Below are 14,552 nucleotides of genomic sequence, written 5' to 3'. Positions count from 1 at the left end.
TCACTCGTACCACCCTCGTCGTGGACGTCGCATGTTCAAAGCCAGCGACGGACCAGTTGGCATTCGAAACCTGAAGGACGCCACCAAAGTTGCTCAAACGCTTGCCGAAAACTCATTTTTTATAGCAGAGCCGACCAAGTGTACTTTCACGGTGGCGTCTTGTTGGATGGGGCTAATGACAGCGCAGAAGCCGCCCCTGACAACTCCACTCGCGTTCACCAGAGCATCCTTGTCAGCCTTGTTGAGCAACTTGAGCAGCCAGATGTGGTTCATTTGGAAGGTCCCCGTGGTGTTCTTCGTGATGCCCACTTCTTCAAGTGGCTCTCGAGAACCTTCCAGGCGAGATAGCCGTGCAAAAGAAAACGCAGTGCTGCATGTTTTCGCCCGAAGGCAATGTCGGCTGCAAAATCCTATAATCCGAGGGTGCAGAAGAAAACCTGTCACTGCGGCCGGCAGTGGCCGCCGAAGAATCTCGCACGGCGCAAGTCGTCCGTCCTTCTCGATAGCCGAACGGTGCCACTGCGGCTGCACGGTTCGCGCTGACTGAATCTGCGACATCGCAGCCATCTAGATGATTAGTGTGCGTCGTTGGGCACGTTATGGCGAAGCCAATGGTTAGGAGATGGGGCCACGTCACGAGTCTATAAAAGGAATGTATAAAATAAGAAGCATGAATGTCCAATTGAATGCCGCTGGGCGGTCCTTCGAGTTAAGTCCTCGCGGGCAAGCGAGTGCGTTGAGACGCTTGGCGCGTTTTCATTTGGCCCCACCGAGGCACAGTCGAAACGCCGGTGAGATTCTTAGCACGCTGTGCAAGTTTGAAAATACTATTTATGCCTTGAAACGAACACTCAGAATTTTCAGTAATGCTAGCTCATATATACCTTTCTAAGCGTTCTACACAGCGTTTGAGTAGCTGAAGTTTGTGTACAGGGAACATTTTCGTCTCCCATGTAACACTTTTCATTACATTACTATGTTTCGGTTCGAAGCTTCTTCCTTCCGCGTGAGGGAACAATTTAATTGCCTGTCTGCAGAGGGTTTTCAAGTTTGGTTCAGTAGGAAGCTCTAACCAATGACATGTACTAAGCCATTATTCGGTGGGAACTGTTTCTCGTACAGGTTTTTATCCTTGTCTAATTGTTTGCAGAGTGTTGTCGTCGCACCGCATGCGAGAGTTACTTGTTTGAAGTTTTCATGTGGGCAGTTAGAAGGAGGCTCAAAACTTTGTACATGTCTCAAGGACCGTTTGGGTAGTTGTGTGTATCATGAGCTGCGTTTGGAAGTTAATCGAAGCGTATTAACTCTTGAACGTAGTGGCTACTGCATGACGTTATGAACTTGCAGAAGTAACGGCCAGACATTCACTACAATGATATGGGGTCTCATAACACATCACTAGTGCAATTCCTTGTCTGATATTGCCTCAGCAGCGAATGTTTATTAATTTTCGCATTATGACAGTGGGCGTGGACGCCGGGGTAGTTTAAAAGGCCTCTCATCGCTAGCGACCGAAGTGCAAAATCTTGTCAAATTACATTTTAGCCGAGGGGCGACAGCGCCACAGATGTGGTCGTGCTTCGTGTCTCTCTAATCTGCGAGCCCGGCCGATGCGCCACCGGACCTCGCTCTTGAAAAGACGGCTGCTCACAAAATTGAGCGTCGAGCCGCCTGAGCAGCGTAACCTAACACAAACAAGTGAGCCGAAAATCCGCGATGCGAAACTGCCGCGTCCGACAGGAGCGTTTCCGAAGCACTCTCGCTTCTGGCGAGCCGTCGTGTTCTCACCGCCGTAGACTTTTGTGCAATCACCCGCACTGCGCGAGGAAGGTTTGTCAATTGCTCGTCGACGAGGCCGGTCCAAACGGCGACTACGTGCTTTTAAAAGGAATAGCCTTCTTTCCCTGTGCCGCCCATTTCCGGCGGTCGGTGGTTGGGCTTTTAGATATTTTTGGATTAGGGGGACGCAAGCGTTTGGGGGGCCCCCTAATTTAGGACTCTCTAATGGTACCAGTGCAAAATGCGCGTGTTGTCACGTGCGAACCGCTTGGACGCTGTGACAAAACTCTCGGAGAAGGAAGCGCACCTCTCCTCCACCTGTGGGGGTCTGCGAGACAGGGCTGAGAGGAGGATGGCAGTTGCCTTCCGCACCTGCGCTCGCGTAGCTTGAGGCAACACACATATGACGGATCGGCTTATAGATATGTATAGCTATTTATACTACCGATACACGTCTGCTAATCAATGTATGTGTTTTTTACGGAATTACGCAATGAGATAACAAGCGCAAGCGAAATAACCTCAGCATAACAAGTGTACATGCCTCCATCGGAGAACAATCGTTTGAGTCGATCGATCATTTTGACGTGTAGGCCATCTGAAATTTCTATTGTTTATGCTTTGGTGTCTCACGGGGCCTAACGGATATTTCTGTATGTTTACACTACAAAGCTACAAAGCCACCTCATGATAGCAAAAAAAAACGCATAAACGAATGCGCCGCAAAGAAAAATATTGCTGGCTCTCCCGAAATCGAGAGTAGATGTAAGCATGGAATGACAACCAGCAAATCAGATTGGTTGACGATGATACTAGCCCCAATCTTATAATGGGTGTAGTGCATGTTCGCAACGGCGCTGCCACACCACACCGCACCACGTCATACTGGTTCACATGGAGGTTGCCCAGCTCGAAGAAGAAAACCGGCTGAAGGCGACACGACAGGCAGCGAAAGACGCCAGGGAGAGAGGGCGCACGGCCCAGCTGGAAGAAGCAAAGAGCCTGAAAGAGGCGCCACGCTGCGTGGCGCCATCTCTCGAGGCGAAGCCAAACCCGCGCCGCGGCACTCGAGCACCGCTGGCGTTCAAAAGAGAAAAGGCAACCCTGTCTCAGCGCCAAAAGATGACCATGAAGTGTATAGGCCCTGTATCTGCCTTTTGAACGTCGCTATTCGAAATGACAAATAAAACTTCAGTGTACTAGAAGTTGCAGCTTGAGTAATACTGCGAACAAACATTAGGAAGGACTCGGAAGAAACTTTTCTGTAACTTGTTTGGACAGTAACTAGCGTATGTAATGCGGTCCTGTACAAAGGGTTGGGGCGCCAGAGACCGCATTTGCTTAAGTTTTGGATTAATTGCCCGGATGTTCTTGTTTGAGTTCCCGGATAACGACTCTAGCTTTTGGCTCAAGGTCACCTGAAAGTCGCCGACGTTGGGAGCTAAAAGCATTTCGTGATTAAAACTAAATGCACAAACAAAGCGGAAAACACCAACGATTTTTATGTGTCCTATAAACGTTTCCTTTATAGAATTCAGTACATATGTCATATGATGGCACATTTTTAGAATGGCAATGGAGAGCCAGTCTATAGACAGGCCGCGTTAGAAGTTCTGAAAACGTTCTATAAACGTTCTACTATAGAATGTTGTACATATGATGATAATAAACCCTCTATAGACGCTTATATGGGGTGAAACGAGAGTCAGTCTATAGACAAGCCGCATTAAAAGTGTTAAAAACTTTCTACAGAGGTTATTGTATAGAATTTAGTACATGTCATATCGATACACTCTCTATAGACACCCTCTACGTTTATAGAGGGCGAATGGAGAATGGAGACACGTCGCGTTAGAAGTTTTAAAGACGTTCTATAAAAATTACTTTATAGAATTCAGAACATATGACGTCAATACACCCTCTATTGCACATCTATTGTATGTGAAATGACTTGTTTCTATAGGTTTCTTTAGACTTCTTACAGAGATTCTATGCAGATGACTCCATAGATCGCGAGTTACTATAGCGTCCCTTTTGACCTCATAGGACCTCATTAGGAGTTCTAAAGGAACTCTAAATACATTTTCATAAGGGTAGGTTCCTTGATGCATGAAAAGACCTCGGTTGCGAGCTCTGTGTGGCGGAGAAAGAGCCGGCCACGCCCACTGCTGAACTTACGCTCTCTCCGTGCGAATGCGCCGAGCAAAACCTACCATCGTGCGCATTCACGGAGGCCATGGTGCTAATCATCAGCTGAGTTCCTTCCAGATGCTTAACTCAACACGCTTGTGGCATGCACGAGCGTCTAGGCCTGGGATTTTCACGCAACAAAGTGGCGAGGATGGAGATAGGAAGAGAAAGCTTCCGTAGCCTGGAAACTTTTACCGGGGTTAGCAGTCTTGAAGCAACGCCATATCGGGCGACTACCGAAACAAAAATACCTGGCCAAGTGTGAAGTAGATTTGTTCCGTCTTCGTTGTTGCGAAGGGCTTAACGAGTATCAATGCGCTTCTGACGTGCGTTGCAGTGTTTGCGAATGTCGGCTTGCTCTTGACTAAGTTGGCGGCCTCATGAAGTAAGAATAGTACGGCCTTGCGTACTGGAGCAGCGTGCCTACAGGCTTGGCTCAATCCCTTGGCTCTTGTGCCAGTCTCTTGAAGCTGTCCTACAAGTCACGATTATCGAGAACTAACACGCCACCATGCATTGCTCTGAGCGGGACTCACGACCGCCAACCGCGGCTTTGCCCGCCAGCTGCTTATCCGGGACGGGCGGCAGAGAAACACACGCTGAGTGAGCACCACGCGGGGTTGGGCTTCCCCGCACGTCAGCCCACGGGAAAAAAAAGCAAGCCGCCTCGGTCTTTCTCGCGAAGTGGACGTACAGGGATTTGGGGCGAGCGCCAAAAGGCGGGGAATCGCGGGAGAGTTTCTTTTTTCCCTGGAGGAAAGTCGCGGTGAAGCGGAACACCATCACGACGTCCCGTCTCTATCTAGACAACCCCGCGGCGCCCATTTCGCTGGAACAGTTTGCTTTGCGTGAGTCACAGCGGCTGCGGGTGTCGACCCGCTTGTGTGCGTTCCGTGCGGAAGGACTCGTCTTCATTGATTCCTCTGCACCACCGTTGCGTGGCTCGACGCGGTGCAGCAGCCGATCACGACGCACGCACAACGAGGCCACATTGCGAGATCGCAGCCTTCTCTGCGACCTGCAAGTTTTCCAATCGTGCCCGCAGAGAAAGCGAGTTTCGTCCAATTCAGTGTGCACAGCCAGGAACGATGCTCGAGCGAAGAAGCTTAGCTGCAAGTTGGCCGCATGTGCCACGGCGAAGTCTCTGTGGGCGTGACACTTTTGGCTCCGACTGCAACAACATGCCGTGTCAGTTTTACGTAGAGCCTTGGGCTATATCCACAAGATTTAAATCATAAGATTTGCATTACGCATGAGATGACACCGATTCCTTGGTAGCCCAAGTGCATGAAATGCTGTGACGCATGCTTTGCAACTTCAGCGTTAATTTCTAGCGTTTATTGCAAAAATCGGCCACTGCTCGTTAGTTCTTACGCATTTGTCAACAATCCGCAGAGAGTTGTGTGTGTTCTGAGTGCACATCCAATAGCGGCGATTGTCGGTGAAGAAAGAAACCATGGAGGGAATCAGTGAAAAATACTTTAACCTCCACGGCGCGCTTTTTCAAGCAGAAAATTACTACGAAATAGCGCAACTTGCCGCGGAGACGCAGTAGGACGGTAATAGTACGGTCTCCGGATCAAATAACTCGCAGAGAAAGAAAAAGCTTTGTGTAACCAAAGATAATTAAAGTTTGGAGTCGTTGGTACAACACGTTTAGCATTGCGCAACGCAACGTGAGGCAAAGCCAGACGAGACGTACGCGACGTTTACTTTACATGCGCACAAGTAGTGACAAAGTATAATGATAAAACTGACGCAAAACGGCGTCAAACCACGAAACTGTTGAGGACAACTAACTTGCGTGAGGGCTCATATGAATCCGTGAGGCCAGGAAACCGAATGGCGCACTAATGCCGTGCGTGGGGCTGCAAGTAACGCCTTCGATGTGCGACGCCTGTGCAAAACCTCAGTTTTTGTGAATCGTGGCTGTCATGCGCGCTGTCTGCAATGACTGCCTAATCCAGTATTTTCAATTCTTCTATTATTTCCTTCCCCTGTCTGGCCTGTGCAAGGACTCTCACGTGGTACAAGCACTTCGTAGACGACGCATTGTGCGCACGTTTTGTGGAGATTGCGGCACCACAATCGTCGCAATCCTAAAGTATTAAGGTCCGTTCTCTGCTCTGACTTTTTGTTTATTAAAATTAAATTATGGGGTTTTACGTGCCAGAACCACTTTCTGATTATGAGGCACGCCGTAGTGGAGGGCTCTGGGAATTTCGACCATGTGGGGTTCTTTAACGTGCACCTAAATATATGTACACGGTTGTTCTCGCATTTCGCCCCCATCGAAATGCGGCCGCCGTGGCCGGGATTCGATCCCGCGACCTCGTGCTCAGCAGCCCAACACCATAGCCACTGAGCAACCACGGCGGGTGACTTTTTGTTTATACTGAGTGATTTCCTAAAACTTATTGTTATTATTGAGTGTTATAGCTTCAAACCGAGAAACAATATTACGCCGATTCCTTGTTTCTTTTTTTTTCTTTACACTTTGGTCCTAAGTACTTGAATATTTAAGGTTTCGAATGCGAATAGAATATTACGCACTAACTATTCGTATTTGATGAGCAACAGTTCGGTATTTTCGAATATTCAAACTAACCAACTATTTCGGAACAGCCGACTAGTAAAATTTGGTTATCGTTTTGCTCTCCATCTGTTGAACCAAGCATCGAAATTATCACAAGTGAAATAACGACACAAGTTTTGCAAGCAAGGGCTTGGTGGCACCGTCAAGGACGCCATGAACAACCACTTTCTTCTTCTTGTACAGACGCTGCTCGGACTGACAGGGACCACTCGGAACTGCGACCGGTCTTCGATTGTTTGGCACCATGATTCCGGAACGCTGGCTATCCTGCATCAACATGAGCAGCACCCCACTGGGCTGTGAACACGGCTGACAATGGCAATCTTGCCGCCCGTGTATCAAGCATCCAGGACGATCACAACACCGCACCGGCGCCGTCCCTTCGGCCAACCACTCACAGCAGCGACATCGGACGAAGCGTACAAAAGGCCGCAGCAAGCGCAAGCCCTCTTCAGTGGGCTTGGTGGCACCGTCAAGGTCGCCATGAAAAACCACTTCTTCTTGCACAGGTTAGAAAGAAATGTCCATTTTCTAAGTGTCACAAAAGTGATGCTATTTGTTTCGCGGTGCTACCAAGCCCTGAGTGTATTTTGTGTGGCGTTTGCGAGTGCTTCCGCATTGTCCGCTCGCTGTTGCTTCTTAGTGGCGACATCGAGGAAAATCCAGGCCCAAACACGCTCGACAAGATCTTAAAAGGGGTTACGGAAATTGAAATCTCGCAGCGCACTTTAGAAGAAGGATTGCAAGGCGTTCAATATAGATTGACGGAAATTGAATTTACTCTTGCATTGCTTAAACAATATCATGAGAAGCTGCAGCATTGCGAACAGCAAGTAACCGCAATGAGCAAAGGTATCCAGAGCCTGAGCAAAAAAATAGACGACATGGAAAACAGAAACCGTAGAAATAACATTATTATTTGCGGGTTGGAAGAAAAAAGCGATGAAAGTAGAGAATACTAGAACAAGCGGTAGCTAAGGTGTATTCAAAGACAAACTCGGTGTAGAAACGAGATCAGTCGAGCGTGTACACCGTATTGGGAAAAATAAGATCACAAGGCCTGTAATAATAAAGTTTTACAATTTCACAGAAAAAATTACTGTTCTTCGTAACTGCGAGAAGCATAAATATAGCTCGATATCTATATCAGAAGACTTCTCGACCTCAGCACGTGACATAGGCTGGAAATTTTGGCAGTCCTCCAAAGCAGACCGTGCCGCTGGTGATAAGGTAACACTTCTTTTTGATAATCTTAAAGTGCACGATCAACTGTATATATGGAATGACGTACAGAAATGCAGGCTACATTTGAACAGTACACGTCGCGACGACGCCGGGAAGTCTAGCGCCGACAATGCATGACGAGCAGGAGTTGTTAATTCACTTTCTTTAGTATGTTTTAATGCAAGGAGCATTGTTAATAAAGCTGAAAAATTAGAAGATACATTGCTAATTTACTCTCCTGACATTGTCGTCATAACGGGAACATGACTGCGCGCTGATATTTATGATTCAGAAATAGTTCCTCCCTCTTATTTCCTTCTTCGCTCCGACCGCGACAGTCGCGGGGGCGGAGTCGCTATAGTAGGCGGCAGGGCTTATCTTTTCGCAAAGGTATTCGCACTTTCCAGCGACTATAGGGGGCGCGGAGAACGTTTCAATATGGCGGGGATAGAGGTGATGGAGCCGACACGAAAGCGTGCGCGTCTCCAGGTGCAGGCGGCTCACGGGCCTCTAGTATCTCTAAGCGCGATCCTTGACCTTGCAAAGGAAACGCAGAGATGTGTTGTAGAAGGAGAGGCTGCGTTTAACGCTGGCCATATAATATGCTGCGGTATACGAGCGACGACAAGCGCGGCTGTCGAGGTCGAGTCACTATGCCTGCAGACAAGCGCCGTGAGAGGCCCCCCGCATACTATAAAAGTTCAAGTCTGCAATGAAACCGGCGCCGTAAAGGTCAGTATTTCACCTTACGTTTTTCTTTTAATATATACGTGATGTACGAGAATTGACACCAAGCAGTTAATTGGTGGCGCTCGGATGTAAACAAAGCGCAGTACCCCTCATGCCGCTGCATAAAATAAACGTTGTGTGCATTGATGACGTTATGTGCATTCATGGCTCCCTGCAATGGCTTATTTGTGGAATGCTTGTTAAAAATGCCAGGTAACACGGAAACATTTCAGTAGTGCCGATTTAGAAGCTATGAGCGAGACAATGAGGTGTGCCAGCGCGCCCCGTTTCCAGCATGATTAGCGTTTTCGCGTGCTGTACGGCGATTTCGCCAAAGTGCAACGCGTTAAATGCAATTATTTTTTTACTTACTTCTCGGGCTTAAACGCGCAATTTCGTCGTTCTAGTGTCATAAAAGCACCAATGTGTTGTTTTCGGCTTCCAGAATTCAATGTGCATGTGGGAGCCTACGCATTTGCCCTGTAAATAATTAGCGCGGTTTTAAGGTCGTTTGCGTGCTTAACATTGATTTGATTGTTTTCAGGGAGAATGCACGTGCAAGGCGGGTCTCTCTGGTCAGTGCAAACATTTGTTTGCCACTTTGATATATTTGAACAGGTAAAACTTTATACATCATGTGTTTATTTATTTTCATTAGTTGGCTTGCCTGTAATGTGCATCAAGTGACAGTAAATATGTTTACCTTATGTCGAACTAAGAGCCACATTGTAAAAGGCGAACATAGAAGTCAGTGGCAATGATGCCTTTTCAATGCCATCTGGGGCTTGTTGTTGCACTAGGAACCGAGTTTCAAGAACATGCACACAGCAATCAATTGAGTATGTGTTGCTTCAGTCACTTCAGGTGGGCACAGGCTGTATTAATAACCACAGAATGCCCAGAAATGTTTTAAACGTTCTGGGCTTTTTTATTTGTTTACTGTAGGATTTTGATTCTGAATCTGCTGTAAAATATTGTTGATGTAACTTACTAACACGGAAACAAAGGATGAAACAAAATGGAACCAATGTACACAAGCGCTAACTCAAAACTGAAATGGTTCCCGTCTGTCTCATTTTTTTTCCGCACTACCAAGTTGCATCATAGAATTCCAACTAGCCCCATCGCGACACTGTTAGGAAACATTTTCTTGAATCATATGAAAGATGCAGAAAAAAGCCAATACACAGAGTATTTCAGCAAGGTATGTTTATTTTGATGTACAGGACAAGTGCCACTTCCCTGGATTCATTGTCATGCACGGATGTGCAACAACAGTGGGGACGTGCCAGTGCCGCCAGCATCTACAAACCAAGGCCAATTAGTTTGTTTTGCCACGTCGAGCAGCTTCAACCAATAAGTGTCCCTGAAGATGTTCAAGCCCTGATTAGGAAAGAACTTATCGATGCAGTACCAAATTCTGCACTGGCAAAACACAAAACTCGTGCAAGAAAGTCAATCCCTTTCACTAGCAATTTGAACATAGTCCGCGCCATCGACACAATTTTCACACAAGGTTGCTACTTGAGAGAGCACACAAAATTTTCATTTTTTGAATCGGTGCTAGATGGTGAAAAAACAGTACTGAAAAGGTTTACTCTTGAACATCTCAATGAAAATGAAAAGAGTTTCTATCTTCAAAATGTGTGCCTCTCCTATGCCAAAGCTAGGGAAATATGCCGCGAGACAACTGATCAGTCATCCACTCTGTGGCACAGCGAAAGAAAAAAAAGAATTACTGGAAGCATCTGCAGAGAACTCTACACGTTTGAAGAAAGAGGTACACGCAGTTGGGAAGCAAAGCTGGACAGGCTGTACTGCAGGGAGCCTTTCAAGGGAAATGAAGCCACAATGTATGGAAAAGACAACGAGCCTCTTGCACTTGAAGAGTACGAGAAGACTCATAACGAAAGCGTGAGCAAGCTGGGACTCGTCGTCATTCCAGATGTTCCTTGGCTTGGCTACAGCCCGGATGGAATAAGTGAGCAGAGGGGAACGAACATCTTGCTGGAAGTGAAGTGTCCTGTTCTAGGCAAGCACTCTAGCATACAAGACCTTGTAAATGCTAAGAAGCTGGCATTTATTGTGTGTGATGGAGAAAATTATGCATTGAGACGTGCTCACAAGTATTATTCCCAGGTTCAACTGGGCATGCTCCTCCTTAACATGAATCTGTGTCATTTTATAGTATATTCGAAAGTTGAGAGCCTTGTCATTCATGTGCCGAGAGACACCGAGCATATTCAGGCACTTGTAGACAGGCTGCAGTGTGTCTACTTCAAAAGGGTACTACCTAAGCTTGTGCAGATTAGCAAGGCTTGAAAGTATGTTGGTGTTCATAGGTTTTTTTCGTTGTTGATCACTTCCATTCAGTGGGAGGGGGGATACTTAGAAGAAAAGCTATTCAGTACTTTGTAATATTTACGAATTGCAATATATTAAAAAATTAAATTATGGGGTTTTACGTGTCAAAACCACTTTCTGATTACGAGGCACGCCGTAGTGGAGGACTCCGGAAATTTCAACCACCTGGGGTTCTTTAACGTGCACGAAAATCCAAGTACACGGGTGCTTTCGCATTTCGCTTCCATCGAAATGCGGCCGCCGTGAATTGCAATATATGTAGCAGCAATTAAGCAATTGTTAATTATATTTACTGTTCAATGTCTGCTAAGGAAAGTATAGCAAATTGTGAGAACTGAAATGGCAAGAGTTTTTGAAGCATCGAAGAAGCAAAATGAGGAGTTCAAGTTTGGTTCTAGGTTTTGCAGCATATGCATAAATGGCCAGCTGCAAATTTTGCTTGTATTCTGTCATTTAGTGCTTTTGGATGTCTAGTCATGGAGTTTCATTTCTTACTCTACAACCTGTGATGTTTTCTCTGCAAATGACACCTTTACAAGTGTCTACAGTGCACATGTTGCAAAAAAGAGAAGAAAGCTGTTGATCCTTTTTTTAAGCAACTATTTATTTTGCATTCTTCGAAAAGCTAGTCACACAGCAGCTCATAATTCCTGAAGAGCTTGTTTGCAGTCACTCTAAAGTACTTGAGCGAATACAAGTAGTTTTTTACTTGAAAATTAGTGCTTCTGTGTTTATAACTGGTCCTTTGTACCTGATATACTTGGCTGCTTTTTTTTTTACTTGTCAGTACACGTATCACACCTATAAACATACCACAATAAACATTCCTCCTGTAAATGTGTGTCTGCGTTTTGCTATGTGATATTCAATATTTACTATTTGTTAGAAAATGTTGATATTCGCCCTCCTCTCAACTTTCATATGTCTCTTAACTGAATGTGTACACATCACTTCCATTTGTATAGGTTGTCTGCAAATAAATGTATGCCACATGCGAGGCTCTCGCATGCTCGTATATTTGCCACCTGCTCTCGGTTCACATTCTTCACGTCTTTGTGGTTGCAATGCCCACAAGTTCACAGCTGTACTTAGTCACACATTGCAATGTACACGACAAAGTGATGAAAAAATAAAAAAAAATAACCATCACGCCTATTTGACCCAACAGCGCATACTATAGACAGTATGTATAATTGAACAGCTGATGATGTCGCACAAATTAAGTGGAAAATACACCAAAAGAGATTGTTCTGTTAAAGTAACATTAACATTCGCCAGTTTGTGTTCCGTTAACCATAGCAATATGTGTCTGATCAACACTGATAGGTTAGTGAGGGCTAGGATTCACCTCAATTTGAACAGGGAAAGATTAAAATTGGTCAAGAAGAAACAAGCCAATCTAGATGCAGTAAGGGTAAAAGCAGACCAATTCAGGCTGGTAGTTGCAAACAAATATGCAGCCTTAGAACAGAGATGAAGATGACATAGAGCTAATGAATGAAACCGTTACGAGGATGGCTTCAGAGGCAGCAATTGAAGTGGGAGGCAAGGCACCAAGGCAACCAGTAGGCAAGCTCTCCCAAGTAACAAAGGACCTAATAAAGAAGCGACAAAGAATGAAAGTGTCCAACTCAAGAGATAAGATAGAATTTGCGAAACTGTCAAAACTGATCAACAAGGCGAAAATAAGTGATTCGAAATTATAACGCGATAAAGACTGAAAAAAGCCGTAAAAGATGGACGCAGCATGAAATCGGTGAAGGAAGCTTGGCGTAGGTCAAACCAAGATGTATGCACTAAAAGATAAGCAGGGTAATGGCACCAGCAATCTCGAAGTTATAGTAAAAGCAGCAAAAGAATACAAATGGGTTGGAGCACATGCCAGATCCTGGCTGGAAGCTTACCATTATCATTAAAAAGAAAGGTATACAATCAGCGCATTCTACCGGTGCTAACATATGGGCAGAAACGTGAAGACTGACAAAGAAGCTTGCGAACAAGTTGAGGAACGCGCAAAGAGCGATGGAACGAAGAATGTTAGGCATATAGTTAAGAGACAGGAAGATAGTGGTGTGGATCAGAGAGCAAACAAAGATACCGAATATACTTATTGACATTATTAGAAAAATTTGAGCTGGGCACATCATGTAATGCGTAGGTTAGAAAACCGGTAGACCATTAGGGTTGCAGAATGGGTGCGAAGAGAAAGGAAGCGCAGTCGAGTACGGGAGAAGTATAGCTGGGGTGATGAAATTCAGAAATTCGCAGGCACTAGTTGAAATCGGCTGGCAGAGGACAGGGATAATTGGAAAGTCGCAGGGATAGACCTTCGTCCTGCAGTGGACATAAAATAGGATTGCAATGATGAGGATGAATTGTGTCAGCTTTGCAAGCGTGCTTACTGAAATTTATCATCAGCCAGTATTGGTGCGCACAAGTTAGTTAGCCCACACGCAACTGTGAACAGCTCATTGATATAAGGCAGCATTTCCCAGGACAGAGTTGAGTTGAAGAGCTTAAATATTTTAACTCGTTGTATTGCTCGTTCTACATGAACCCGTGCCCTAGCAATATCAGCTGTCCTAAGGGCATCATTGCGGTCAAACTAGCAGTCCTTTTTAGCAAAAGGTGGCCGAATTACGCCAATTGCACGGGCAGTGCACAAGTCATCAATGAAAAAACCCCTATCGACCATAATGTCATCTGTGAATGACTCGAACTTCTCCAGTATTGCACACTCAGCTGTAATGGCTTTGTCTGAGGCTCGTCCACCAAATGCTTCACTGATGAATGTTATTGTGCCAGCTGGACTTACACATATGAGAAATTTTACAGTGTAAGTCGACTTGTATTGTGAATGTGTCAGTAGCTGACATTTCACACAGCGAGATCTTTCAACTGGGATTTCTGTGCAATCTACAACACCTCGCACTCTCGGATACTGTTTAAAGTGCGAAGGCATATTGTTTAAAATTTCCTCCTTTGAAGGCCACTCAATGGCAGCTTTCAGCACTGCAGCAACAAGAGGCAGTGTGTGCACAAAATATCTGTGTATGGACGAAATGCTGCATTGAAAAAGTACACTGAGACAGGAAAATGACATAGCCTGTTTCAGAACTATGAACACCAAAATAACTCTGTCCCTCACAGAAGCTTCCATCCTATTTGCCGCCTCATACTTCTCTACGAGTGAAACAATCTTGTTTAGAAGTGCATGAGAAGGTACGCCAGTCAAAGTGTTTAGGTGAGCATCAGAAAGAAGCACGTCCGAAATCCTAAATTTTTGTGTGAAGTCCAGTGAGTTCACTTGAACGGATTTGTTTAGCTCAGATGTGTGGCCCAGCTCTTGAAGTTCAACAAGTGCCCTTGCAGCGTCTCGTTCTGTAACGCAAGAAAAAATTTAGAGCGAAATTGGTACAGTTTTAAGCAAAAAGTTACCTGCTGTTGTTCGTGAGCAAGAGCTTGAAAGGGGGGGAAGCCAATCCTGCACAGGTGGGTCTGCAATACAATGATGGTGAACTAAATCCTTCATAAAACCATGTGAAGTGTCCTACAACACGGTGTATTCAGTCCTACGGCAAAATAAAACAAGATGCATTGCACTGGCTTGCCTTTGCTCTAAAATTCAAGAGCAGAGAGAGAAAGTATCAGATGCGAAAGGCGGGGAGGT

The 14,552-nt window shown here is 45.6% G+C and overlaps 1 long non-coding RNA gene across 1 annotated transcript; it reads left to right on the top strand.

Annotated features, from left to right (window-relative positions):
* The first annotated feature begins 8,217 nt into the window (after positions 1-8,217).
* Positions 8,218-12,560, top strand: LOC142559721 (uncharacterized). Its single transcript, XR_012823211.1, has 3 exons — positions 8,218-8,521; positions 9,063-9,136; positions 9,745-12,560. It is a non-coding gene; the product is annotated as an uncharacterized LOC142559721 (long non-coding RNA).
* Positions 12,561-14,552: the final 1,992 nt, after the last annotated feature.

Source organism: Dermacentor variabilis, chromosome 10 (assembly GCF_050947875.1).
Source record: "Dermacentor variabilis isolate Ectoservices chromosome 10, ASM5094787v1, whole genome shotgun sequence".
Lineage (NCBI taxonomy): Eukaryota > Metazoa > Arthropoda > Arachnida > Ixodida > Ixodidae > Dermacentor > Dermacentor variabilis.
This window is presented reverse-complemented; position numbering and strand designations above follow the sequence as displayed.